Here is a 27136-nt window from a genome sequence, read left to right as displayed (position 1 = left end):
CCTCTTCCCCCTCTCCCCCTCCCTCTTCCCCCCTCTACCCCCTCCCCCCCTCCCTCTTCCCCCCTCTACCCCCTCCCCCCCCTCCCTCTTCCCCCCTCTCCCCTCCCTCTTCCCCCCTCTACCCCCCTCCCCCCTCCCTCTTCCCCCCCCTCTACCCCCCTCCCCCCCTCCCTCTTCCCCCTCTACCCCCCCTCCCCCCTCCCTCTTCCCCCCTCACCCCCTCCCCCTCCCCCCTCTCCCCCCTCCCCCTCCCCCCTCCCCCCACCCCCTCTTCCCCCCTCTCCCCCTCCCCCCTCCCCCCCTCCCCCCCTCCCTCTTCCCCCTCTCCCCCCCACCCCTCTTCCCCCTCTCCCCCCTCTCCCCCTCCCCCCTCCCCCCCCTCCCTCTTCCCCATCCCCCCTCCCCCTCCCCCCCACTCCCCCCCTCCCCCCTCTCCCCCTCCCCCCCTCCCTCTCCCCCTCTCCCCCCACCCCCCACCCCCCCCCTCCCCCCCCACTCCCTCAACCCCCCACTCCCCCTCCCCCCCACCCCCCTCCCCCCCACTCCCCTCCCCCCTCCCCCCACCCCCCCACCCCCCAACCCCCACACCCCCCCTCCCCCCCCCCCACTCCCTCTCCCCCCACTCCCCCCACTCCCCCCCACCCCCCCACTCCCTCCCCCCCTACTCCCTCATCCCCCCTCCCCCCTACTCCCTCTCCCCCCCTCCCCCCTACTCCCTCTTCCCCCCTCACCCCCCTACTCCCTCTTCCCCCTACTCCCTCTCCCCCTCTCCCCCCTACTCCCCTTCCCCCCTCACCCCCCCTCTCCCCCCACTCCCACTTCCCCCCTCTCCCCCCCCTCCCCCCCTCACCCCCCACCCCCCTCCCCCTCTCCCCCCACACCCCCCCACCCTCCCCCCACTCCCCCCACCCCCTCTCCCCCCACCCCCCCCCCCCCCCACCCCTCTTCCCCTCTCCCCCCTCCCCCCCACTCCCTCTCCCCCACTCCCCCTCTCCCACTCCCCCCTCCCCCCTCTCCCCCCCACTCCCTCTTCCCCCTCTCCCCCCCACTCCCTCTCCCCCCTCCCCCCACCCCTTCCCCCCTCTCCCCCCTACACCCTCTTCCCCCCTCTCCCCCCCTACTCCCTCTCCCCCCTCCCCACTCCCCCCTCTCCCCCCCACCCCTCTTCCCCCTCTCCCCCCCTCCCCTCACCCCCACTCCCCCCCCCTCCCCCCCTACTCCCCTTCCCACCCCCCCCCCCACCCCTCCCCCCTCACCCCCCAACCCCTCTCCCCCCACCCCCCTACTCCCTCTCCCCCTCTCCCCCCCACTCCCCTCCCCACCCCCCCCCACCCCCCTCCCCCCCTCTCCCCCCCACTCCCTCTCCCCCCTCCCCCCCACTCCCTCTCCCCCTCTCCCCCCACCCCCCCTCCCCCACCCCCCTCCCCCTCCCCCCCCCTCCCCCCCCTCCCCCCCCCCCCCCCCCCCCCCTCCCCCCTCCCCCCCCCCCCCTCTCCCCCCCACCCCACTCTCCCCCCCACTCCCCTCTCCCCCCCTCCCCCTCCCCACCCCCTCCCCCCTCCCCCTCCACCCCTCTCCCCCACCCCCCCCACTCCCACTCCCCCCTCTCCCCCCCACTCCCTCTCCCCCACCCCCCCCCCTCCCCCCTCCCCACCCCCCCCCTCCCCCCTCCCCCCCCCCCCCCTCCCCCCTCTCCCCCCACCCCCCTCTCCCCCCCACTCCCCTCTCCCCCCCACCCCCTCCCCCCTCCCCCCCCCTCCCCCCTCCCCCTCCCACTCCCCCCTCCCCCCTCCCCCTCCACTCCCTCTCCCCCCTCTCCCCCTCTCCCCCCACCCCTCTCCCCCCCTCTCCCCCCTCTCCTCCCCCCTCCTCCCCCCCTCTCCCCCCCACCTCCACTCCCTCCCCCCTCAACTCCCTCCCTCCCCCTCCACTCCCTCCATCCCTCACACCCCTCCCACCTCCACTCCCTCCCTCACCCCCCCTCCCACCTCCACTCCCTCCCTCCCCTCCCATCTCCACTCCCTCCCTCACCCCCTCCCATCTCCACTACCTCCCTCCCCTCCTCACCCTCTCCCCCCTCCACTCCCTCCCTCACCCCCCTCACACCTCCTCTCCCTCCCTCACCCCCCTCCCACCTCCTCTCCCTCCCTCACCCCCCCTCCCACCTCCTCTCCCTCCCTCACCCCCCTTCCCATCTCCTCTCCCTCCCTCACCCCCCCTCCCACCTCCTCTCCCTCCCTCACCCCCCTCCCACCTCCTCTCCCTCCCTCACCCCCCCTCCCACCTCCTCTCCCTCCCTCACCCCCCCTCCCACCTCCTCTCCCTCCCTCACCCCCCCTCCCACCTCCTCTCCCTCCCTCACCCCCCTCCCACCTCCTCTCCCTCCCTCACCCGCTCCCACCTCCTCTCCCTCCCTCACCCCCCTCCCACCTCCTCTCCCTCCCTTCCCCCCCACCAACACTCCCTCCCCCTCCCACCTCCCACTTCCTCCCTCCCTCCCCCTCCCACCTCCTCTCCCTCCCTCACACCTCCTCTCCCTCCCTCCCCCTCCCATCCCCACTTCCACTCCCTCCCTCCCACCTCCACTCCCTCCCACTCCCTCCCCCTCCCACTTCCTCCCTCCCCCTCCCACCTCCACTCCCTCCCCCTCCCACTCCCTCCCTCCCTCCTCCTACCTCCACTCCCTCCCTCACACCCCTCCTCTCCTCTCCCTCCCTCACCCCCCCCTCCTCACCCCCCTCCCACCTCCTCTCCCTCCCTCCCCCCCCCCCTCCCACCTCCTCTCCCTCCCTCACCCCCCTCCCACCTCCTCTCCCTCCCTTCCCCCCACCAACACTCCCTCCCCCTCCCACCCCCACCTCCACTTCCACTCCCTCCCTCCCTCCCCACCTCCTCTCCCTCCCTCACACCCCCTCCCACCTCCTCTCCCTCCCTCACCCCTCTCCTCTCCCTCCTCACCCCCCATCCCACCTCCTCTCCCTCCCTCCCCCTCCCATCTCCCACTTCCACTCCCTCCCTCTCCCACCTCCACTCCCTCCCCCTCCCACTCCCACTCCCTCCCCCTCCCACTCCCACTTCCTCCCTCCCCCTCCCACCTCCACTCCCTCCCCCTCCCACTCCCTCCCTCCCCCTCCCACTTCCTCCCTCCCCTCCCACCTCCACTCCCTCCCCCTCCCACCTCCACTCCCTCCCCCTCCCACTCCCTCCCTCCCCCTCCCACTTCCTCCCTCCCCCTCCCACCTCCTACCTCCACTCCCTCCCTCACCCCCCTCCCTCACCCCCCTCCCTCACCCCCCTCCCACCTCCACTCCCTCCCCCCTCCACTCCCTCCCTCCCCCCCCCTCCACTCCCTCCCTCCCCCCCCCCCTCCACTCCCTCCCTCCCCCCCCCTCCACTCCCTCCCTCCCCCCTCCACTCCCTCCCTCCCCCCTCCACTCCCTCCCTCCCTCACCCCCCTCCCACCTCCACTCCCTCCAACTCCACTCCACTCCCTCCCTCACCCCCCTCCCACCTCCACTCCCTCCCTCCCACCTCCACACTCTCCCTCACCCCCCCCCCCCCCCCCCCCGATGGCTGCAGCGTTCTCGGGGAAGCTGACCCGGTCAGCAGGAGCTCCGGAACAGTCCGCTTACCTCCTCACTGCTCAGCGTCAGCCAGCACGACTGGCTCACGACTTTATTTACCAGGTGTGAACGGCAACAGCATGAACTGGGGTCACGTCGGGACTTAGGCCCATCCGGGCCTGAGAATAGCGGGGTTAGCGGAGAATCGCCATTTTGGGTGTCTCAGACGATTCACCGGCCTGCGCCGCGCAGAACTTGACGGGGCCAATCTCACCGCTTGGGTGAATCGCGGGAGAGCGTCGGACCGGCGTCGCATGGAAAAATGGCGTGATCGGCGATTCTCCCAACCGGCGCGGCATCGGAGAATCGTGCCCACTATTTTTTTTACTAAAACAATAATAAATAAGTGAATCAAAAATGAGAGGGGAGACAGCTCCTCATGGGGAACTGTAACAAATAGATATTGAAACATCAAAGGAAACTTACATAATCAAACCAAAGTGTCATTACCAGGAATGGTGATGTACCCCAGCTCCCAAATTCCCATCAGTCCAGGAATGCCTGAACCATGCTGGTGGACACCCTGTACTCCATCTCCAGGCCACCCAGCCATGAATATAGCTGTGGTAGAAGAGTAGACAGTTGGGTTGGAAGACCCCTGCGACCGCCCGCTGCCTGGACCTGTTGATGGCCAACCTCTGATGTATGAGCAGGACAGTGATGTAGGAAACACAACAGCCATAATAAGCTCCAACAACCAGTAATGTGGTAATGACTAGATGATCTGTTTTAGTATGACGATTCTTGACAGTTTCATGTTGGCCAGGGCACCAGGGGTAAGTTCCCGGAAATTCTTTGAAATTGTACCGGGGTTGTAGTGATCTGTATATCTGCTAGTATGTAAAGGGTTAACATCTGTATTATAGTGCTAGTCAACCACTAGATGGCAGCACCAGATCCACCTATATAAACTGAACTCAGAGGTTCTTCCCTTCTTCATATCAGGAGTAACTAGAGAGTAGAGTTTAGAGATATAGCTTAGTTGGCACGTGTAGGTAAACATTATTTATACTTCTTATTTACTTAATCATCTGTTATAGTTGTAGAAAAATGAACAAACTCATAGATATTTATATTTGTTCTTAAATGTTATTTGCTTAATTTGAAGACTGATAGTTTTACTGAACTACAAACACCAGACCATTCTGGGAGTAAGCAAAAGAATAATGATATATTACAATCATGTAATATAACATGGTACCAGAATTTGGCTTCGAAAAAACTAGCTGGATAGATTAAGATCAGAAAAAGAAGAAATTAGTAGCAGCTATTCAACTGGGGAGCAAATGGATCCCTCGAAGAAAACGAGGTGGAGTGTGTAAAAATGGTGTTGCAATCGATGAAAAAGCACATTTCAGACGGCAGCCATCCTGTGCATGCGCACTCGATCCCTGCACATGCGCACTTTGTCAGAAAATGCGAGATGGAAGAGAACCGGTCTGCGCATGCGCGGACGTGTCTCATGCGTCAAAACGTCAACGTCATGACGTGTTACAGATGTGAAACGCCCATTTAAAGAGGAAATGTCCAGCACATGGAAAATAATGCTCTAAGTGTGACAAACTTAATAATTATGCTTCGCAGTGTAGATCTTCTCTCCGATTTCAACCTCCTAAACAAAAATACAGGAACATCAACGTTTGGAGTGTAGGTTCAACAGAGCAAGAAACCAAAGAGAACATTTCATCAGACAATGACAATTATTCACTCGAAAATACATTTTCCGTAGCAATTATAGAACAATGTTGGGAAACAAAAGAAACGCCAAGCAATCCTCAGCAAGTCAATTCAATTAATACCAATAATGAATGGAATTCTGTCGTTCAAGTTAACAACTGCCCAATTCTGTTTAAAAACTTGACACAGGAGCTTCAGCAAATCTACTGTCAAGACTGGATCTCAATAAGATTCAAGAAGAACCCGAGATACTTCCAGCAGCCTGCAGACTGAAGGGCTATAACGGCAACCTGATCTCTTCAATAGGGTCGTGCCATTTGAAAGTCTCGAACAAACAAATCAAGAAACTCTTAAGATTTGAAATCGTAAACAATGATAAATCTTCACTTTTAGGAGCACAAGCATGTAAAGACTTGCAGCTTGTACAAGGTATATACACAGCAACACAATTTACACCAAATTTGGATGAGGAAATGCAACACATCTTGAATCGGTACCCTGATGTTTTCAGAGGCATGGGCACACTACCGTTCCAGTATAAAATTTTACTCAGGAAGGATGCCAAACCAGTTATTCATCTGCCTAGGAGAATTCCAGCTCCTTTGTGAGAAAGGTTAAAACAAAAACTGGACCGACTTCAAACCCAAGGCATTACATCTCGAGTCACACAACCGACTGACTGGGTCAGCTCATTGTTTGCGTAAAAAAAACATCCAGTGATCTTCGCATCTGCATTGATCCTAAAGATCTCAATAAGACCATTAGAAGGGAACACTATCCCATACCAAAGCACAAGGAACTCACAAGTTAGATGGTGAATGCACGCACCTTCACGAAGTTAGACGCGTCACAGGGATTTTGGCAAATGTAACTCGGCGACTTAAGCAGACTACTACGTATATTTAACGTGCCCTCTGGACGATTTTACTTCAACCGTATGCCGTTTGGTATCATAACAGCATCTGAGATATCCCACAGGATCATGGAGCAAATGACAGAAGGAATTGAAGGTGTGAGGGTGTACGTTGACGACATCATTATTTGGTCTACAACCAGTGAAGAGCACATTGACGGTTTAAAACAAGTATTCAAATGTATCAATAAGCATGGACTCAAAATAAATCAAGCGAAATGTACTTTTGCACAGTCTTCACTAAAATTTCTGGGAGATACCATTTCTCATCAAGGACACTCACTTTCTTTGATCCAAAAAGAGCAACCAAAATATCCACTGATGCAAGTCAGGATGGGATAGGCGCAGTTCTCTTACAAAGAGATGAAAATTCAGATTGGGTTCCTGTAGCATATGCTTCAAGAGCTCTGACAGCAACAGAATGCAGATACGCCCAAGTTGAGAAGGAATTTCTAGGTCTATTGACAGGAATATTCAAATTGCATGATTATGTCTATGGACTCCCAACCTTCACAGTTGAGATGGAGCACAGGCCATTGGTCTACATCAACGACAAAAAGCTCAATGATATGACGCCCAGACTTCAAAGGATAATGATGAAATTGCAACAGCATGATTTCAATTTAATTTACACACCTGGGAAAGAGTTAATTATTGCAGACACTTTGGGCGGGATTCTGCGGGAATCAGCGGGGTGGGCAACTCCGGCGCAAAGAAGTGGCGTGAACCACTCCGGAGTCGGGCCGCCTCGAAGGTGCAGAATCCTCCGCACCTTAAGGGGCTAGGCCGGCGCCGGAGTGGTTTGCGCCGCGCCGGCCGCCGCGGAAGGGGCTTCGCATCACGCCAACCAGCGTCGAAGGGCCTCCGCCAGCTGGCGCGAGTTGCCGCATGTGCGGGAGCGCCAGCATGTGCAGGCGTCATCCCAGCGCATACTCAGGGAGGTTCATTTCCACGTCGGCCATCGCGGACTGTTACAGCGGCCGATGCGGAGGAATAGAGTGCCCCCACAGCACAGGCCCGCCCGCAGATCGGTGGGCTCCGATCGCGGACCAGGCCAACGTGGGGCACCCCCCGGGACCAGATCCCCCCGCGCCCCCCTCCTCCGAGGACCCAGGAGGCCGCCGCTGAGCCGGGTCACGCCGGTAAGTACCTACCTTAATTTATGCCAGTGGGATGGGCCTATAACGGGCTGCCGCTCGGCCCATCGCGGGCTGGAGAATTCGGGCGGCCCCGGGGCCCATTGTGCCGGCTCTCGGCATTCTCCGAGGCGGGCGGCGCGATTCACGTCGGGGGGATTTTTGGGGGGCCGGCGGCCGGTGGGGGAGTGATTCACGCCGACCCCCGGCGATTCTCTGACCGGTGGGGGGTCAGAGAATCTCGCCCCCTATCACGCTCCATCATAGCTGACAGCACACCGATTGAATTTATACGTGATGTAGAAGCTCAGGCTCAACTCGGTGCGGAGAACCTTCCTGCATCAGATACAAAGTTGAATTTAATCAAGTCAGAAACGAAGAAGGACGCTACACGTCAGAGGATCATGCACCATCTTCAACATGGGTGGCCGAAGGGGTGATGTCCTCAATACCCTAACATTCGATCTGATTTGGTGATCGTAGATGGTATACTATTGAGACTTGACCGAATTGTAATTCCACAATGTCTTCGACCCAACATACTTGAAAAGATTCACGAGGGGCACCTCGGTACCGAAAAATGTAAAAGACGAGGACGCCAGGCAGTCTACTGGCTGGGAATAAATAGGGACATTACTGACATGATTATCACCTGCAAAACCTGTCAAAGACACCAACCTGTGCGACAACACAAACTGGTTACTTCTTGGAATAAAATAACGATTGACGTATTTCATTCAACTGGTCGAGACTATGTCTTAGTAATAGGTTATTATTCTAACTACCCAGAAGTGCTGAAACTTCCAGACTTGACATCAAACTCAGCAATTAAAGCGTGCAAAGAAACATTCTCGAGGCATGGAATACCGGATACAGTCATGTCGGACAATGGTCCATGTTTTGCAAATTTGGAATGGTCAGAATTCTCGAAGAAATATAACTTCACGCATGTGACATCCAGTCCTCACTACCCTCAGTCCAACGGCAAGGTAGCGAAGGGTGTTCACATAGTCAAACAGTTGATTGGTAAAGCAAATGACTCAATGTCAGGTATCCATCTCGTGTTGTTACCTTATAGAGCTACACCTCTATCTTCAGGACTCTTGCCGGCTCAAATGTTATTTAATAGGAATCTCAGGACTAACTTACCAGCACTTAGACCGCAGAATCCAAACCACTTGCCTGTTCTGAAGAAAATTGAAGAACAACGTTCACGACAGCAATCATACTGCAACAGATACGCATCTCAATTGGAACCACTCACAACGGATGACCTTGTCAGATTCAAAAATCCAGAAGGAGGATGGTCTGCTCCAGCTACAATCATTGGCAAGCAGCTCCATGTTCCTACATAGAAAAATCAGCGGAAGGCACGATTTTGCGACGCGACAGGCGTGCTTTGCAAAAATTTTGATTACACTTAATTTTTCCAACTTTAGACCTCACAGACTCAATATTTTGTGACAATTTATTGCACGAGAAAATTAGATGACATGCACAAGACTGTGAAAACTTCAAATTCACCACCTCGTCAGCTAAGATCGACAAGGCGACGAAAAAAACCAACACACTGAACTTGTAACATATTGAATTATTGTGTACAGTCATTACTCGGTTTTGCTTGTACAGATATACATCTCATGATTTATAGTTATCTTGCTGTATAATTTTCTCTGCTACATCGAAAATATGTCAAAAAAAGTGGGGTATGTAGTGGTCTGTGTATCTGCTGGCATGTAAAGGGTTAACATCTGTATTATAGTGCTAGACAACCACTAAATGGCAGCACCAGATCTATGTATATAAACTGTACTCCGAGGAGTTTCCCGCCTCTTTGTATCAGGAGTGACTAGAGAGCAGAATGTTAAAGATATAGCTTAGTTGTGTAGCCGTCTGGGATGGCCACTTACAATAAGGAACATGGACGGTCGCAAAGCATAACGGGAAAAATGGACAATGCAAGGTTCAGGCAGGCTCAGAGCCTGAATATATATTTGTGAGCGAAGAATCCAGATGGTAGCGAAACCCCCAACCGATTAGCATTTTGATGACCCATCTCCATCAGACAAAGGACTGATACTTGAGCGGTCGATACAATCCGACACATTTCGGTGCCACTCCCTGTACTCAGGAAGCGTAAACAACAGGGTCAATGACCGCTTAGAACACGCCCAGCCATCAAGGCACCTGCCCCTTTATTGGTTCGAATCGAACACAGTGATCAGGAGTTACCCAATTAGTGGGGTCCAAACTGAAGGACCGCCCAAAAGAGCTCGAAAACCCCCAAGGATAAAGAGAGAGACCACCATGTGTTCAGCCTCTCTTGGACCTGGCGCTCCGGCAACGCCTACCTCCAATTGCAGCACCACCAGAAGCAAGTTCAAGTTCAACGCTCGATACCAGACGGATGAGCCCAGCTGAGCAGCAGTTACTTCTCCAGACCCGATAGATGCAGATTCGAACAACGGCCACTGTTCCTCTGACCTAAGCCGGGTGCCTGAAGTTAAGTACAGGTTGTCAGAGTTGATAGGTGTAGTTTAACCAGTAGTGTCTATGTTGCATGATTAATTGTGAGTGTAAATAAAGTACCTTTGACCTTGAACTAACTAACTGGTGTTTGGCTCTTTGATCGATATCCGGTTGAACCTTGTGGTGGTATCATTTGATACCTGGCGACTTTGAGCAATATAATATCGATATCCAAAGAAAGAAGGGCAACCTCATTGACTGCCATATTTACAGTAGGTAAAAAAAGGCAACAGTTGGCACGTGTAGTTAAACATTATTTATGCTTCTTATTTACTTGATCATCAGTTTAGTTGTAGTTGAGTGAACAAACTCCTAGATATTTATATTCGTTATTCAATAAATGTTATTTGCTTAAATTGAAGACTGATAGTTTTACTGAACTAAAAACATCTGATCATTCTGGAAGTAAGGAAAAGAGTAACGATGTATTACAATCATGTAATATAACCGAAGGGGGGGGGGGGATCTTTTCCAATCCTCTGAGAGGCACACATGATCTCAGTTTGACATCTCATCCGAAAGGCTCTCTCAGTACTGTATTGGAGAGTCGGCTTTGGATTTTGTGCTCAAGACTTGGAGTTATACTTGATCCCACAACTATCTGACTCTGCGGTGAGGCGACAGGACTACCAACTGAGCCACAGCTGACACTAATCATTGCAAAGAATAAAAGAAAACTTTGGAAAAGTCTGATCTATTTCTCATCTGAAGATGTTTCCTTGTGAGAAAGGCTCAAAGAAAGAGTTTAAAAAAATGAATAGCATGGAAATACCTACATCTGAATATGTAGAAGATAATCAGTGAATCTTATGGTCTTATCAGTGAAATGCAAATGCCAGTCAGATTACAATGTTAAAACTGATTAAAATCTCTTTTGTGCTGATGTGTTGATCGGATGGGCTTCCTAAACATGGATTTTCTCAGAATCAGAAAAGCTTCCCATCACAGTTTACACAACGCGAATGTGCTGTAATACAGTGATTATCTGTTACAATTATACATAAACACAACATTAAGCTCTCCAATGAAGGTAGATTTAATTTTAGTTGAGTGCTAAAAGCAGAAATTTGCGTCAGTGTTTACGACTGAGAGATACATCATTAAACCTGCCCAACATTTCCAAAGACTAAATATTGGTTTAAACAAAACCGGGCTTAAACAAAACCGGGCTTGTGTAGTAACAAGAATAATCTCCAATGATAGAAATAGTCAATAATATGACAGATTGCATTCTCTTTCCCCAAATCGGAAGACTGTATTTAAATAGAGTTCTTTAAAAGGTGAATTTTTTTCTTTACTCTCCCATGCAATGGCTGGTGTAAGGTACGTGGATCTAATCCTTAACAGGAGTCTGCGGCATCCACGGCTAGCTTCCCTCCACTCGGTACCTTGGTTTTCTGATAAATGGTGAAACAAGAGGCTCTTGGCTTGGTTTGGAATCCAGTTTCTAACTTTGTGCAACACTGGATTATTGCTGCTTTTGTGGCATGGTAGTGAAATTGTCAGCATTAAGGACAAAACAAGTATTAGTGTTCTGTGCTTACTGACTAAATGAGAGGGAAATGCAAAGATAGGGCTACCAAAGTGGCTCATATCAATGACAGCATGTATCCGATTGTTACACACGTTACGCAAAAGTAATCATATAATAATCGCTTATTGTCACAAGTAGGCTTCAGTGAAGTTACTGTGAAAAGCCTCTAGTTGCCATATTCTGGCGCCTGTTCGGGGAGGCTGGTACGGGAATTGAACCCGCGCTGCTGGCCTTGTTCTGCATTACAAGCCAGCTGTTTAGCCTACTGTGCTAACCCAGCCCCTTTTTGTTTTATACAGTTTCTTATAATAGTTTACAATTTGACTGGTTCCATTTTGTAAAACTTTATTTTCCTTTCTTTACCGTTCCAATTCCCATCTATTTCCTCCCTTCTCCCTCTGCTGACAATGCTGACTCTCTGCAGTCCAAACCACAGGCATCAGGAAGCCTTTGCCGAAATGGCCGTTCTTTATATATTATAATAATAATAATAATCTTTATCGTCACAAGTAGGCTTGCATTGCAATGAAGTTACTGTGAAAAGCCCCTAGTCGCCACATTCCGGCGTCTGTTCGGGTACGCTGAGGGAGAATTCAGAATGTCCAAATTACCTAACAGCCGACTTTCGGGTCTAGTGGAAGGAAACCGGAGCACCCAGAGGAAACCCACGCAGACACAGGGAAAACGTGCAGACTCCGCACGGACAGTGACCCAGCTGGGAATCGAACCTGGGACGATGTGAAGCCACAGTGCTAACCACTGTGCTATCCTGCTACCCGATGAGTTGAAGCAAACTGTTGAAGTTATCACAGCCAACTAAGCCAAGCCAATCCTTTCCTCGTCTTACAGACACAGGTTTCCACCAGGGGATTTATGGATGCCAATTTGGAGGAGGAACCTTGGTTGATTCTTTTCCCTTTCTTTATCCATGAGCACTGATGCTAGTTGGGGAACCCTTTGCTGCCGCCCCTGCTAACTCAACAGCGACCAGGCATTAAACATGGTGAAGTGAGCTTTTTCTTGTCCATATGAAACAAGCCCTTCATCGTCCTCACCATCTGATCTATGGAGGAAATCTGTAACATTTGTTTCAAGTTTTCTATCTCTGGCACCCACTGCCGCAAGCATCGTGAATTGATTTTTGGAAGAAAATTAATTTTCCTTTGCCTTAATAGTGGATCACAGTGTAATGTCCCTCTGATGCATTCATGTATTTTCTGTTGCCCACAGCAGCCACATGGTGGTTCCAGAGTGAGGTTGCTAATTTGGCACTAAATGCTTCGACCGGTTTATTTTGAATTTGCAAATAAGGGCCGTCAGCCCAAAGCCCTTTCAAGAAGCAGAATTTCACATGCCCTTGTTTGGTAGCTGGAAGTCAATGGGGTGACAAGCGCGGGCAAGTGGTGGTGGGGAGGGGGACATTCAATAAAATAACCAGGAGTCATGTTCAGCCACCAATTAATTTTGCAGTGGCAGGCTGCGAGCTGTCCAATCCAAGGAGACAGGCAAATGGTTTATATATTTATAGACCGTTTTGCAGGGCTGCTGGTGTTTTTTGCCAATGGCAGGAAGGCCCACTGTTGCCGGGTACATTGGCAGCATGATGGAGGCAGCCTCCCTGTAGCATTTGCGGGGTGCGGACCTTCAAAGTCAGAGGCTCCACTGCTTGAACAAGGGTTGCATGGGAGGGTGGAAAAGCAGCCCCATTGCCCCAATGCTCCCTGCAGAAGGCCCCCCCTCTGACCCTGGAGGCACCCAGAAGTCTTCTGCCTGCTTCATCAACGCCCACCTCGCCCGCTAGCATTGCTGAAGCTTTGGAGCTGCTGGCCCTCTGACTGGACTGGCAGCATCAGGAGCCCATTCCCTATGCTTACTTGGCCAGCAGACCCACCCCACCAGCAGCCACTTAGAGGGCGGCCTGTGGTAAAATCATCAAACTAGCTCGGCTGCCAATAAGTGCACCCTTTCCTTGCCCCCATCAGGTCTCCCCGCATAAAATTCAATGTTTAAGATTTGAACAGAGGGATAAGCAGATAATCTGCTGATCTATTACGCCACCCAGTGGTTCTAAGAATGGTATAACGCCAGCGTGATAACAACTTCAGCTCAGGAAGACAAACAAACTTCTATTTTTATAGCACCTTTTATTGTTACATCAGGACATTCCAATGTACGGCACAGCTAATGAAACACCTTTAAATGTTTAAAATATATATATATATATATATATATTACAGGATATGGGCATCGCTGGCTAGACTAGTATTTTTATTGCCCCTCCTTAGTTGCCCTTGAGATCGTGAGCTGCCTTCTTCAACCGCTGCAGTCCTTGAGGTGTAGGTACATCCACAGTGCTGTTAGGGAGAGATTTCCAGAATTTTGACTCAATGACAGTGAAGGAACAGCCAATATATTTCCACAGTAAGAAGTCCTACAACACCAGTTCCAACAGGTTTGTTTCGAATCGCTAGCTTTCGGAGCGATTGGTGGGTTCCAGAAACACATATATAGACAAAGTCAATGATGCAAGACGATACTTTGAATGCGAGACTTTACAGGTCCAGACGGAGTGACTGGAGAGAGGGTTAATCACAGGTTAAAGAGGTGTGAATTGTCTCAAGGACAGTTGGTCGGATTTTGCAAGCCCAGGCCAGGTGGTGGGGAGTGAATGTAATGAGACATGAATCCAAGGTCGCGGTTGAGGCGGAACTTAGCTATCAGTTTCTGCTCGGCGATTCTGTGTTGTTGCGCGTCCTGAAAGCCGCCTTGGAGAACGCTTACCCGGAGATCAGAGGCTGAATGCCCTTGACTGCTGAAGTGTTCCCCGACTGGAAGGGAACATTCCTGCTTGGCGATTGTCATGCGATGTCGTTCATCCACTGTTGCAGCGTCTGCATGGTCTCGCCAATGTACCACGCTTCGGGACATCCTTTCCTGCAGCGTATGAGATAGACCAGTAATCTACAAAGTCGGGGGTGCGACCCGTGGGTGGGTCGTGGGCGTGTGTCAGGAGGGTCGCGGAGCTGTCTGTCGCGGCGCTCTCGATTGCGCAAATTTGCACGCAACAGCCGCAGCAGCTGGCTTTTAACTATGCCGGCTGCGAGCAGCCTTTTTACCATATTAAAAAATTGCACCTGCACTGCGCGTGCATGCCCGCTCATCGGTGCGCATGTGCAGATTTGCTCAGGCGCACCCATGAGCAGGCACGCACGTGCAGTGCGGCCGCATTTTTAAAATATGGTATAAAGGCTGCTCACAGCCGGCATAGTTAAAAGCCGGCTGCTGCTCGCTCTGCCCCGTTTGGAAGTGCTTGGTTCTTCTAAACGAAGTTAAGGCTGAGTTTCTCCCCGACGACTAGCACCATAGGACCCACCCGCAGAGATCCAGCGCCATGGCCTCCACCTCGGAACTCGCCCGTATCTACAGCACGCTCATCCTGCACGACGACGAGGTCACTGTCACCGAAGACAAACTCAATGCCCTGATTAAAACAGCTGGTGTGACCATTGAGCCTTTCTGGCCTAGTCTGTTTGCCAAGGCATTGGCTAATATTGACGTCAATAGTCTGATCTGCAACGTTGGTGCTGGTAGCAGTGCCCCAGCTGCTGCAGCAGTTGTTTCCGTGGCTGTCCCTGTTGCTGCTGAAGAGAAAAAGGAAGAGAAGAAATAGGAAGAATCTGAAGAGTCTGACGATGACATGGGCCTCGGTCTCTTTGATTAAACGTGCCTGCAACGACATTGTTACAATTTACAAAAAATAAATAAAAATTGAATATGAAAGCCAGCTGCTGCGACTGAAGACCGTGAATTTGCGCAATCGGAGATGCAGAAAATTTTAAATAAAATTCTACATAATCTTCCTGCCTGAGGGAGGCAGGAAGCAGGTCACGGCCCCCGAATGTTGCCATTACGTGCTTTGGGCGCGATTGCGATTCCTCCATTTTGTCAGCAGCAAACAAGGTAAGAGAAAATGGTGGGGCGCGATGGTCGGCCGGCATGAATCGTGAAGATCGGCCGGCGTGGGTCCCGAAAATTGGCCAGTTGGTAAAAATGGGTCACCCCAAAAAGTGTTTGGAAAACACTGAGGTAGACAACGTTGGCCGAGTTGAACGATTATGTCCCGCCTGGTGGGTGGTGTTCTCATGTGTAATGGTGGTACCCATGTCGATGATCTGGCACGTTTTGCAGAGGTTGCCATGGCAGGGTTGTATGGTGTTGTGGTCGCTGTTCTCCTGAAGGCTGGGTAGTTTGCTGCAAACAATGGTCTGTTTGAGGTTGCGCTGTTCTTTGAAGGCAAGTAGTAGGGGTGAGGGGATGGCCTTGGCAAGATGTTCGTCTTCATCGATGATGTGTTGAAGTCTGCGAAGATGATGTCGCAGTTTCTCCACTCCAGGGAAGTATTGGATGATGAAGGGTACTCTATCGGTTGTGTCCCGTGTTTTGTCTTCTGAGGAGGTCGATGTGTTTTTTTGCTGTGGTGCTTTGGAACTGTCGATTGATGAATCGAGCGCCATATCCCATTCGTACAAGGGCATCCTTCAGCGTCTGTAGATGTCTGTTAGGCTCCTCCTTGTCTGAGCATATCCTGTGTGTACGGAGGGTTTGTCCATAGGGGATGGCATCTTTAATGTGTTTAGGGTGGAAGCTGGAGAAGTGGAGCATCGTGAGGTTATCCGTGGGCTTGCGGTAAAGCAAAGTGCTGAGGTGACCGTCCTTGATGGAGATGAGTGTGTCCAAGAATGCAACCGATTCTGGAGAGTAGTCCATGGTGAGTCTGATGGTGGGATGAAACTTATTGATGTCATCGTGTAGTCATTTCGCCGTGGGTCCAAAGGAAAAAAATGTCAGCGATATATCTGGTGTATAACATCGGTTGAAGGTCCTGTGCGGTAAGAAAGTCTTGTTCAAACTTGTGCATGAAGATGTTGGCGTATTGAGGAGTGGGTTTGGACCCCATGGCTGTTCCGTGTTTATGGATGAAGCACTTGTTGTTGAAGGTGAAGGCGTTGTGATCCAGGATCCATGTCAGGATGGTGGGTATAGCCACTGTTGTACTGGAGGGAAACAGTGGCAAATTTGTGCAAAGCAAGGTTCCACCAACAGCAGTAAGATGAACGATAAGATAATATTATATAGTGGTGTTGCTTGAGAGATTAATGCTATCCAAGTGGAAGTGTGGTTGATTTGTTATGAGAGAAATTGTACACTTGCATTAAGGGGAGGGGAAAAACTGTAACAATGGCCTTCTGTTAGTACAAAGTCAATTTTAATCCTTTAATCTAGGGGCATTCTTGATTTCATGTATATGTATGTTGTAAAAATGTCAAGTCGCTACAGTCCCAGATGGCCACAGACTGCTTTACCCTTTGAACCAGAGGGTCATCACACCTGAGGCAAGGGGCAATGTTGAGAAAGCGGGGCCTTCATGAATAACCTCAGCCAGTCCGGGAATTGAACCCGTGCTGCTGGCCTCGCTCTGTCACGAACCAGCTGTCGAGCCAACTGAGCGAAACCAGCCCCTAAGTACTATGCAGTGTTCCTTTAAACCACGTGTGGAATTATAATTAGTCAGGATGGCCAATAACTTCCTCTTCAATGCAAAAGTGGGATGTAATGGTAGAAATAATCTTGAGAGCGCCATCATATCAAGAACGACGAACTCAAACAGTTTGAAGTGAAAATCTCAGATGAATAAACCATCTTGTAGCAAGTGAAATCCAGCTAACTGAATATTTATACAATAAAACTATAAAGGTGCAGTTGTTTAACGTGGCGTTGTCTAAGACATGATGTGCAAACTTTATGAACTGAGCGTACAGTCCGTTTCTTCCGTTTGCATGCATTAACTTCAACTCCTCGGGTCTTGAAGATCAAAAAAGGAGGCATGGCATGGATGGAGGTTTCGTATTGATTTTATGAGGCCTGAGATTTTTAGGCATGTGCAGCACTCAGGTAGGGGCATAAGTAGCCTCTTTGAATGGTTGGACACTTGGTTTAACACATGAGAAGTTGAAGCACAAGTGAAACAATAAACTAAGTCAACAGTTTTCATTGGCTGCTTGTACAGTGCAGAACAAATGCAGCTGAAGTTATCCAGCCCAGTGTATGAATATCTTGTGCAGATGGTCTCATAACACTTGGGTTTAGCTCCAATATGCAAAATGCTGTGCATGAATGCAAAAGTGGCAATTGAACTGTAACCTACTAGTTGAAATCACTGACATTGTTATGTAAGAGATGTTTAGACTCTTTGCGTTATATTACCTTTGGTGATAATATGTTGTTGTTCTTTGCCTTTTGATCCAGAATGGTCCGTTGAGTTGATGACAAAGAAACCACCAATCTTTAGAGATTCATTGGATAACGATTAATTAAATAAAGTTCACACACACTACTGAGCTATAACTAATAATAAAGTAAGGTTGACTCTGTCCAGCAGTAATCTATAATCTAGTAATTACAAATGATGTCCTTGTGTTAACTCTCTCTCTAATCTAAACTATTTCTCGTGTGGTGATCAATATATCTCCTCTGCTAACTCTCCACTAACTACCCAGCATTCCCTGAGGTCTGATATTTATACTGGGAATTGGTGTTTCCCTCTAGTGTTTCGAGTTACACGGAGGTATAATAATTAACCCTTCACTGGCTTACCTATATACATATCATTACACTTTGAGCATCTGCATGATGGAAACTACATTCCGACTTGCATGGCAGCAGATAAAACAATGGGACAACAATGCCACACCTCAAATGCAGCAGGTTTAGTTAGCACCCTTTGGTGCAAAATTCAAGTGTGAAGTCTCTGTGTCAAAAGGACAAGTAAAATTAAAGTTACAGTTTGCAGGTCAGTCAGAACTATTGGTTGCATAAAAGGTGGCGTTCATGTGCTCAAAGTGGTTTAAATGGTAAGTACAAATTGCAATGAATATAAATTACAGTCCAAATTGGAGGTCTGTAAAATGATCTCTTAACTTTTTCCAAAAAAAACAGGGCACCATCAAATCACATCCAATTAACAAAATCCGAGGGGCAGCACAGTGGTTAGCACTGCTGCCTCACGGCACGGAGTACCCGGGTTTCATCCCGGCCCCGGGTCACTGCCCGTGTGGAGTTTGCACATTCTCCCCGTGTCTGCGTGGCTCTCACCCCCACAACCCAAAAAAGATGTGCAGGGTGGGTGGATTGGCCACGCTAAATCGGCCCATAGTCGGGGAAAAAAAAAAGAATTGGGCGCTCTAAATTTATTTTAAAAAACAAAAAAATTAAATACAATCCTTATATGTCAAAAAGACTAACACAGCTGCCTCCTGGATCCCAATCGAACAAGGTTTTAAATCAATGCCGCATATTCTAGATGCTGCAGTGAAGTAATTTAGCAGAATATAATCTATTTTGTGTTATGAGTACCATTAATAGATGTCCTGCAAGATCTAATCAAGACTTCCCAATTAGAGGGAATGAAAGTCCTTAATGGTGATGGCCGTTGTACTTCATTAACTAGACCACTAACCAGAATATATCTGAACTTTTGATCCAATGCTTTCAGAAAGAGAGTAGGATTCTGATTCTACGGGGGATGGGTAGAACACCCCCAACAGCCCTTTGAGTTTTCTACCAATAGTTTCTACCTACCTTTCAGTCCCACCAGCAGTGATTGCCTTCCCACGTATATTCTTCATGGCTGCATGCAAACGGTATCAGTTGAATATGTAGGAACATAGAAAATAGTAGCAGGAAGAGGCCATTCGGTCCTTCGAGCCTGGTCAGCCATTCAACATGGTCACGGCTGATCATCCAGCGCAACAGCCCGATCCCATCCCTCCCTCAACCCCCTCACCCCACCCCCCCATATCCTCTGGTCCCCTTCGCCCAAAGTGCGATATCTAAATGCATCTTCAAAACACAGGATGGGATTTTCCATCGGCTGACTCCAGAATCGCGGAATGCGATTGGGCAGAGATTCGGTCGTGAAACAAAATCGTAGTGGGTGCCAGGCACACGCTAGAATGCCATGGTCCGGTGCCTTGGCAGCAGTGCCAATGCATTTCACTCCGCATGTACAGTAAATGCCGTTTGCATATAGGCCAGCAAGGCAGCACAGTGGTTAGCACTGTTGCTTCACAGTGCCAGGGCCCGGGTTCAATTCCCGGCTTGGGTCACTGTCTGTGTGGAGTCCGCACATTCTCCCTGTGTCTGCGTGGGTTTCCTCAGGATGCTCCAGTTTTCTCCCACAGTCCAAAGATGTGCAGGTTAGGTGGATTGGCCATGATAAATTGCCGTTAGTGTCGAAAGGTTAGGTGGGGTTACTGGGTTACTGGGATAGGATGGAGGCATGGTCTTAAGTAGGGTCCTCTTTCCAAGAGCCGGTGCAGGCTCAATGAGCCGAATGGCCTCCTTCTGGACTGTAAATTCTATGATCTACGACGAGGGGATTTTCACAGTAACTTCATTGCAGTGTTAATGTAAGCCTACTTGTGACACGAATAATAATTATATGATTAGTGGGCCTGACCCATTTTTTTCCGGGGCTTCCATGATGCTCCACTTCCTGGGGGAATTATCAATGGTAAGTTCCATTTGTGGTTTAAAATTTAAAAAAATAAAAATCGAGAAACAGGCGCCGTGGCCAATGAGGAAGAGCAAGGAGATGGGACATGCAGAGGAATGAACGAGGGCTGCCGGCCCTGGCTGGGGGTGTCAGTGGGGGTGACAGGGGCATCCAGGCACAGACCGCCTTTGCCATGGCCTGCATGGTAGCCATATTGCCGTGCAACCCACTGACCGCCCACTGTGGCCCGTGGTCCTGCAGAGTGCCACTCCACCCCACCACCCCCACCCCCACCCCACACCACCCTTACAACTCTCCCCCCCCCCCCACCCAACTGGCCCCCACCCACGGGTGGGGCAGCAAGCAGCCCACTGAAGGGTAATGGCCTCAATAGCCCCTGCAGGAGGGCACCGGACAGGGGCCGCAGAGTGTACCGCTGGCATGGGTAGTGCCAGCCACCAGTACCACTCACAGCAGGGACGGGCGCCAGAGACCCCCACAGTGCCAGGGACCCCCACAGTGCCAGGTGCCAACGGGACAGGGATGTGGAGGGCAGAATGCCAGGGGAAACAGTTGGGTGTGGGGATGGGGGAGGGACAGGGACATGTGGGGGCAGGGTCTGCAGTGCAGACCGGGGCCATCATGAAGCCCAGTGGACCTGGTTGGGCACCATGCTATCATGTCTGCCTATCATCCCCTGCAGACAATAGACATTGGAATTCAACTAGGAATGGTGTGCCTTTATCCGGGTCAGCCCTGGGGAATGGACTGAGGCTGTACGAGTTAGAGCTGCTCGAGGGGAACCTTCGGAGGCATGCCACCCACGAGGCGGCTGGTATGGGTGCTGGCATGTGGTGCAAGGTGGAGGCACTCCGGGTGGGGGCTGGTATGGGTCAGGAGTTAGTGCCATGGGCACAGTGCTGCCTACTCAGCCTGGCCGCCTAAGGAAGTTGTACAGTGTGTTACTGCACTGCTGGCTGCTCCTGGCCATGTTGTCCACAGTACTCACGGCCTCGCCCACCTGCATCCACATTGGGTGGCAACTTCCTCCCCACTCCAGGGTACAGGGTAGCCCACCTCTCCTCCACTGTGTCCAGCAGTGTCTCCAGTTTCACATTGGTGGAATGGGGTGCCGTTCTTCTTTCAGTCATCTTGTTGGCTGGGATGGTGAGCGTGGGGAGTGGAGCGCTTATATGCGGCTGCAGCTTCTAGCCTCTCCAGTGTCAATCCCGACTCCGGCGAATCGGATACGGCTTTCCATTGGAATCAAATTTTATAGGTTTTATAAGATCCCTCCTTATTTTTCTGAACTCCAGGGAATACAATACCATCTCCCTCATAGGTCAGTCCTGTCATCCCAGGAATCACTCTGGTAAACCTTCTCTGTACTCTCTCTCTCTAGCAAGAATATTCTTCCTCAGATAAGGAGACCAAACCTGCACACAATATTCCAGGTGTGGTCTCATCAAGGCCTTGTATAATTGCTGCAAGACATCCCTATTCCTGAACTTCAATCCTCTCGCTAAGAAGGCCAACATGCCATTTGCCTTCTTTGCCTTCTGCTACATCTGCAAGGTTACTTTCAGCGACTGGTATACGACAGTACCCAGCTCTTGTTGCACAATCCCCTCTCCTAATTTATGGCCATTCAGGTAATAATCTGTTTTTGCTGACAAAGTGTATCCACTACCTCACCTATACTACATCTGTCATTCATTTGCCTACTCACTCAACTTGTTCGAATCACACTGAAGGATCCCTACGTACTGGTCACAGCTCACCCTCTCACCTGACTGTCATCTGCAAATTTGGAGATATCACATTCTATTCCCTCATTTAAGTCATTAATACATATTGTGAATAGCTGGGGGTCCCAGCACCGATCCGTGGTACCCCACTAATCACTGTCCGTCATTCAGAAAAAGGCCCATTTATTCCTATTCTTTGTTTCCTGTCTTCCAACCAGTTTTTTAAAAAATCCATCTCAATACACTACCCCCAATCCCATGCGCTTTAATTTTACATGCTAATCTCTGACTTGAGACTTTGTTGAAAGCCTTCTAAAGTCCAAATAAACCACTTCCACTGATTCCCTTTCATCAACTCTACTCGTTACATCCTTGAAGAATTCCAGTAATTTGTCAAGCATGATTTCCCTCTCTTAAATCCATGCTGACTGTCCAATCCTTTCATTATTTTCCAAGTGCTGTGTTAAATCTATTATAATGGACTCTAGAATTTTCCCCACTACCGACATCAGGCTTATTGGTCTAGAACTCCCTGTTTTCTCTCTACCTTCCTTATGAAATAGTGGGGTTACATTAGCTACCTTCCAATCTGAAGAAACTGGTCCAGAGTGTATAAATCTTGCAAGACAACCACCAATGCATCCACTATTTCTAGGGCTACTTCCTTAAGTATTCTGGGTTGTAGATTATCAGGCCCTGGGGATTTATCAGTCTTCAATCCCATCAATTTCCCCACTACCATTTCTCTACTGATACTAGTCTCCTTCAGTTCCTCCCTGCCACTAAATCTGGTGTTCCCCAACATTCTTGCTGTTTTATTTGTGTCCTTCTTTGTGAAGGCAGTACAAAAGTATGCATTTACTTGGTCAGCCATTTTTTTTGTTCCCCATTATAAATTCACGTGTTTCTGACTGTAAAGGACCTACATTTGTCTTCACCAATCTTTTTATCTTCACATACCTGTATAAACTTTTACATCCAGCTTTTATGTTCCCGGCAAGCTTACGCTCATTCCCTTCTTAATCAATCTTCTGGTCCTCCTTTGCTGAATCCTAAACTGCACCCAATCCTCAGATCTTTGTTTTTCATGGTCAATTTGTATGCTTCTTCTTTGGATCTAATACCGTCTAGAAATTTCCTGGTCAGCCATGGTTTTGCAACCATTTTACTTGTGCCAGCCACGAATAAACAATTGTTGCATTCACCTATGCGCTCCTTGAATGCTTGCCATTGCCTATCCAACATTCCTTTAAGCAACGTTTCTGAATCCATCATAGCCAACTCACACCTCATATCGTCAGGATCCTAGTCTCAGAATTAACTTTGTCACTCCCCTGCTTGACAAAAACTTCTACCATATTTATGGTGGCTCATCCCCAAGGAGTTTCACACAACTAGTCATTACACAATACTCAGGCTAGGGGGGAGTGCACTTGAAGATAAATGCAAATTATTGCACATGCTGGAATCTGAAACTAAAACAGCAAGTACTGGACAATCAGCAGGTCTGGCAGCATCTGTGGAGAGAGATGGGAGCTAACATTTCAAGCCTGGATGACTCTTTGTCAAAGCTGGAGAGAACTGGAAATAGGGTCAGATTTATACTGCTGGGGGGGGGGGGGGGTGAAGTGGTGCGGCTGGATAGGGGCCAGTGTTGGGTGGAGATTGACAAAAATGTCTTGGACAGAAAGACAAAGGGAATGTAAATGGGGTAATTAAGGCTAAGTAGGGTGCTGCTAGTTGCACAAGAGATTAAAATGTGTTAATGGCAGAACAAAGGTAAGCAGTGTGTCAAAGGCCAACAAGGAACAGGGACCAGATGGCCCAAGTAGGGTGGGAGGGGCACACAATGGTGAGGGAAACATAGATCAATGGAAGAAATGAAAGTAAAATAAATAAAAACAGGGTAAAGTTGGAGGAGAGAGTTCACAGCCTGAAGTAAGTCTGGAAGAATGTAACGTGCCTAATCGGAAGATGAGGTGCTGTTCCTCCAGTTTGTGCCGAGCTTCACTGAAACATTTCAGCAGACCAAGGCCAGATATGTGGGCATAAGAGCATGATGGTGAGTTGAAATGGAAAGTGACTGGAAGCTTTTGGTCCTGCTTGTGAACGGACCGAAGGTGTCCTGCACAATGGTCACCCAGTCTGCGCCTTGCTCAACTCCAGCATGATGCCACCACCAAATACATCTTCCCCCTACTCCCCTTGTCAGCATTTTCACAGGGACCATTCCCTCCAGGATACCGTGGCCCACTCCTCCATTATCTCCAACACCTCGCCTTCTTCCCATACAATTACAGTAGGTTTAACACCTGCCTCGTTTCCTCCTCCCTGCTCACCAAATGAGGCAGCACGTCACCTTCACCTCTTTCAATCTGGTCTATTGCATTTGCTGCTTCCAATGAGGTCTACTCTATATTAGAGAGACTAAACACAGCCTTAATCACCCCCATTTACATTCCCCTGGTCTTCCTGTTCACAACACATTTGTGGGCCCTCTATCCAGTTCCACTGCACCATGCCGCTCCCCCCCCCCCCCCAGTAACAGTATAAATCAAACCCCTCTCCTTTGAGAAAGTTATCCCGACTCAATATATCAGGCCCCTTCTCTCACCACAGATGCTGTCGGACCTGCTGAAATTGTCCAGTACTTTGTTTTGTTGGCCCGTTCTCTAGTTGGTTCCTCAGTGTATTGATCCAGAAAACCATCCCCCACACTCCAGGAATTCCTCTAGGGTATTGTGACTTATTTGATTTGCACAAAACAAAAAGCCACCTGGCACCCTGACAGTGTCCCCTGGGTACCTTGCCAGTGCCAGGCTGGCACCTAGGTGACACTGCCAGGGTGCCCAGGTGGCAGTGTCAGAGAACCATTCTGCCCAAAAGGCATGCACCTGGGGGCCTCCAATTCTCTACCCCCCCCCCCCCCCCGTTCCGTAAGGGTGCATTGAACGGTACTCACCAGAGGTCTGCAAGATGAAGGAGTTGGATCCCACACCTTGGTTAGATCTCGGGAACACATATTAGAGGGAGACTAGCTGTCTCACTTTAATACCGATTTGCCAGAGAGTGGACCTCCCACCCACAATGGGTGGGATTCACATTGCGACGTCTCATGAGATCACGTCATGAGTCGGGTAGATCCCGGTGTGGGATCACCTAGTATCTACCGGTTGCCTGCACTGCTCTGCTTTTCAGGCACAATGCAGGTGAATCCTGTCCAATATCTTTCCTCTCTGTTGCATTCATTTCCATATACCACATAGGGTAGTGACCATACAGGATATCAGATGATCTCATTCCTCTCTTCACTGGACATTGGCAGAGCTCTAGATTCATCAGTGTTAAGAACAAAGAACAATACAGTACAGGAACAGGCTCTTCGGCCCTCCAAACCGGTACCGGTCATGATACCAACCTTTGCCAAAACCCTCAGCACTTCCTTGTGCCATACCCCTCTCTACCCATCCTATCCATGTGTTTGTTAAGATGCCTTTTGAATGTCGTTAATGTATATGCTTCCACAACCTCCCCTGGCAACACGTTCCAGGCACTCACCACCCTCTGCGAAAAAACCTGCCTCGCACATCCCCTCTAAACTTTGCCCCAAGGACCTTAAACCAATGCCCCCTGGTAACTGACCCCACCACCCTGAGAAAGAGTGCCTCCCCATAATCTTGTAGACCTCTTCAGGTCATCCCTCAATCTCAGTCTTTCTAATAAAAAAGTAAACTAGAGAAAAATGCAGTGGCCTTCTTGGTTAATTTTTCTTGCTGCTGCTGTCACCTGTTCCCCCTCCCACCCTAATTGAACCATTCCGCAAGGAGATCAATTGTAAAACAACTTCTGCCCAATATTGACCGGCTAGTTCACCTCCTATGTGCCCAGTTCAAAAGGTGCAAGTGGGTGGAACAAAAAACAAACTAACCACCCACAATCCATGATTTTTAGACAGCATCTTGAAGATGGAGGTTCAGTTTGCAAGGATGCAAGGGCCAAGGGTAGGCTTATTGACGTTAGGACTGACAATAAGGGAAGTGAGCCTGAACAATATCCGTTAACATTGGGCTCTGAAAGGACAATTCCCTGATGGAAATAGGATTGGTCTAATGAAAAGACGAGCTGAGAGTTAGGAGAGACACCAAGAAAATAGAAGAATTGAGGGCTAAGGCAGGGGTGATCTTACGCGGAATAAGACTTGGTGGGCTGGGAAAAGGAGGAAAGCAGCAGAGGCAGCTTGAACAGACGGTCTCAATCTTAGTCCCTCACAAAATTGTGTTGTACTCATAGTATTATTAAGACGGCATATTTTTATAAAACAGAAAAAACCATGAAGATACCTTTATATAAAATTTTAAAAACTAACCAAAGGTCCATAAAATGGCTGAAAGTGTCGGTCTGTAACCACAGAACAAAATAAACCACTTAGCAGTTTTGGAAATTTCACTTCTCTGAGGAACCACTAATATCTCCCCTGTGGGTTGGACAGCTCAACTACAAAGGCTGTCTTCATTTAATAACCCAGGCTGGCAAGAGCTGTATTGTCTGGTAAGACAAAGGCCTCACAATCTTTCTTGCAATTCATAATGGCGGAGACTCTTTGGAATCCAGATAATGGATACACAGCCTTTGTCAAAGATAGTGGAGAGGTGGGAGACATGTGACATGGGGCCTCTGGCTTGTGGAACAAATACTATTGCCTTGCTGAACTGCACAGCTCTGCCCATGTTGAACATCTGTTCCCATCTATACTGTTGGGAGGTTCCGTGCCATCGCCTACAAGACTGATTCATCTCTGCATGCCTATTCCATTGTGTGATGTCAACACCATGAGAAAATTGAATTCTACAGCATTAGTTTTCAGCCCACTGACCTGCGTTAGGCCTCATTGGTCTTTGATTCTGGCAAAACAATATTTCTTTCCTCTGTGATTTCTGTACTGTAATTCTTTTCTCTATTCCTCTCTGTATTATCTGAAGGTGAGGTGGATGTTGCAAACTCTCTTTCATGTTTTGAGTGTGTGCAAATAAACTATTCTTCAGAGCAAAATTAACCTCTCCTGTTGATTTCAATTAAAGGGGTGATGGGATCGGATCACTTCCAAGCCCCCAACTGTAATGGTTAGGTGACTAATAGTAGTTTCATAGTATTTACAGTGCAGAAGGAGGCCATTCGGCCCATCGAGTCTGCACCGGCTCTTTTGAAAGAGCACCCTACCCAAGGTCAACACCGCCACCCTATCCCCATAACCCAGTAACCCCACCCAACACTAAGGGCAATTTTGGACACTAAGGGCAATTTATCATGGCCAATCCACCTAACCTGCACATCTTTGGGCTGTGGGAGGAAACCGGAGCACCCGGAGGAAACCCACGCACACACGGGGAGGATGTGCAGACTCCGCACAGACAGTGACCCAAGC

The 27136-nt window shown here is 50.0% G+C and overlaps 1 pseudogene; it reads left to right on the top strand.

The window, feature by feature from the left end:
- The first annotated feature begins 14774 nt into the window (after nucleotides 1-14774).
- Nucleotides 14775-15082, top strand: LOC140428809 (large ribosomal subunit protein P1 pseudogene; annotated as a pseudogene).
- Nucleotides 15083-27136: the final 12054 nt, after the last annotated feature.

The sequence above is a fragment of the Scyliorhinus torazame genome, chromosome 8, assembly GCF_047496885.1.
Source record: "Scyliorhinus torazame isolate Kashiwa2021f chromosome 8, sScyTor2.1, whole genome shotgun sequence".
NCBI classification, from domain to species: Eukaryota; Metazoa; Chordata; class Chondrichthyes; order Carcharhiniformes; family Scyliorhinidae; genus Scyliorhinus; species Scyliorhinus torazame.
The sequence above is the reverse complement of the archived record's forward strand: the minus strand, read 5'-3'. Positions and strand labels throughout refer to the sequence as shown.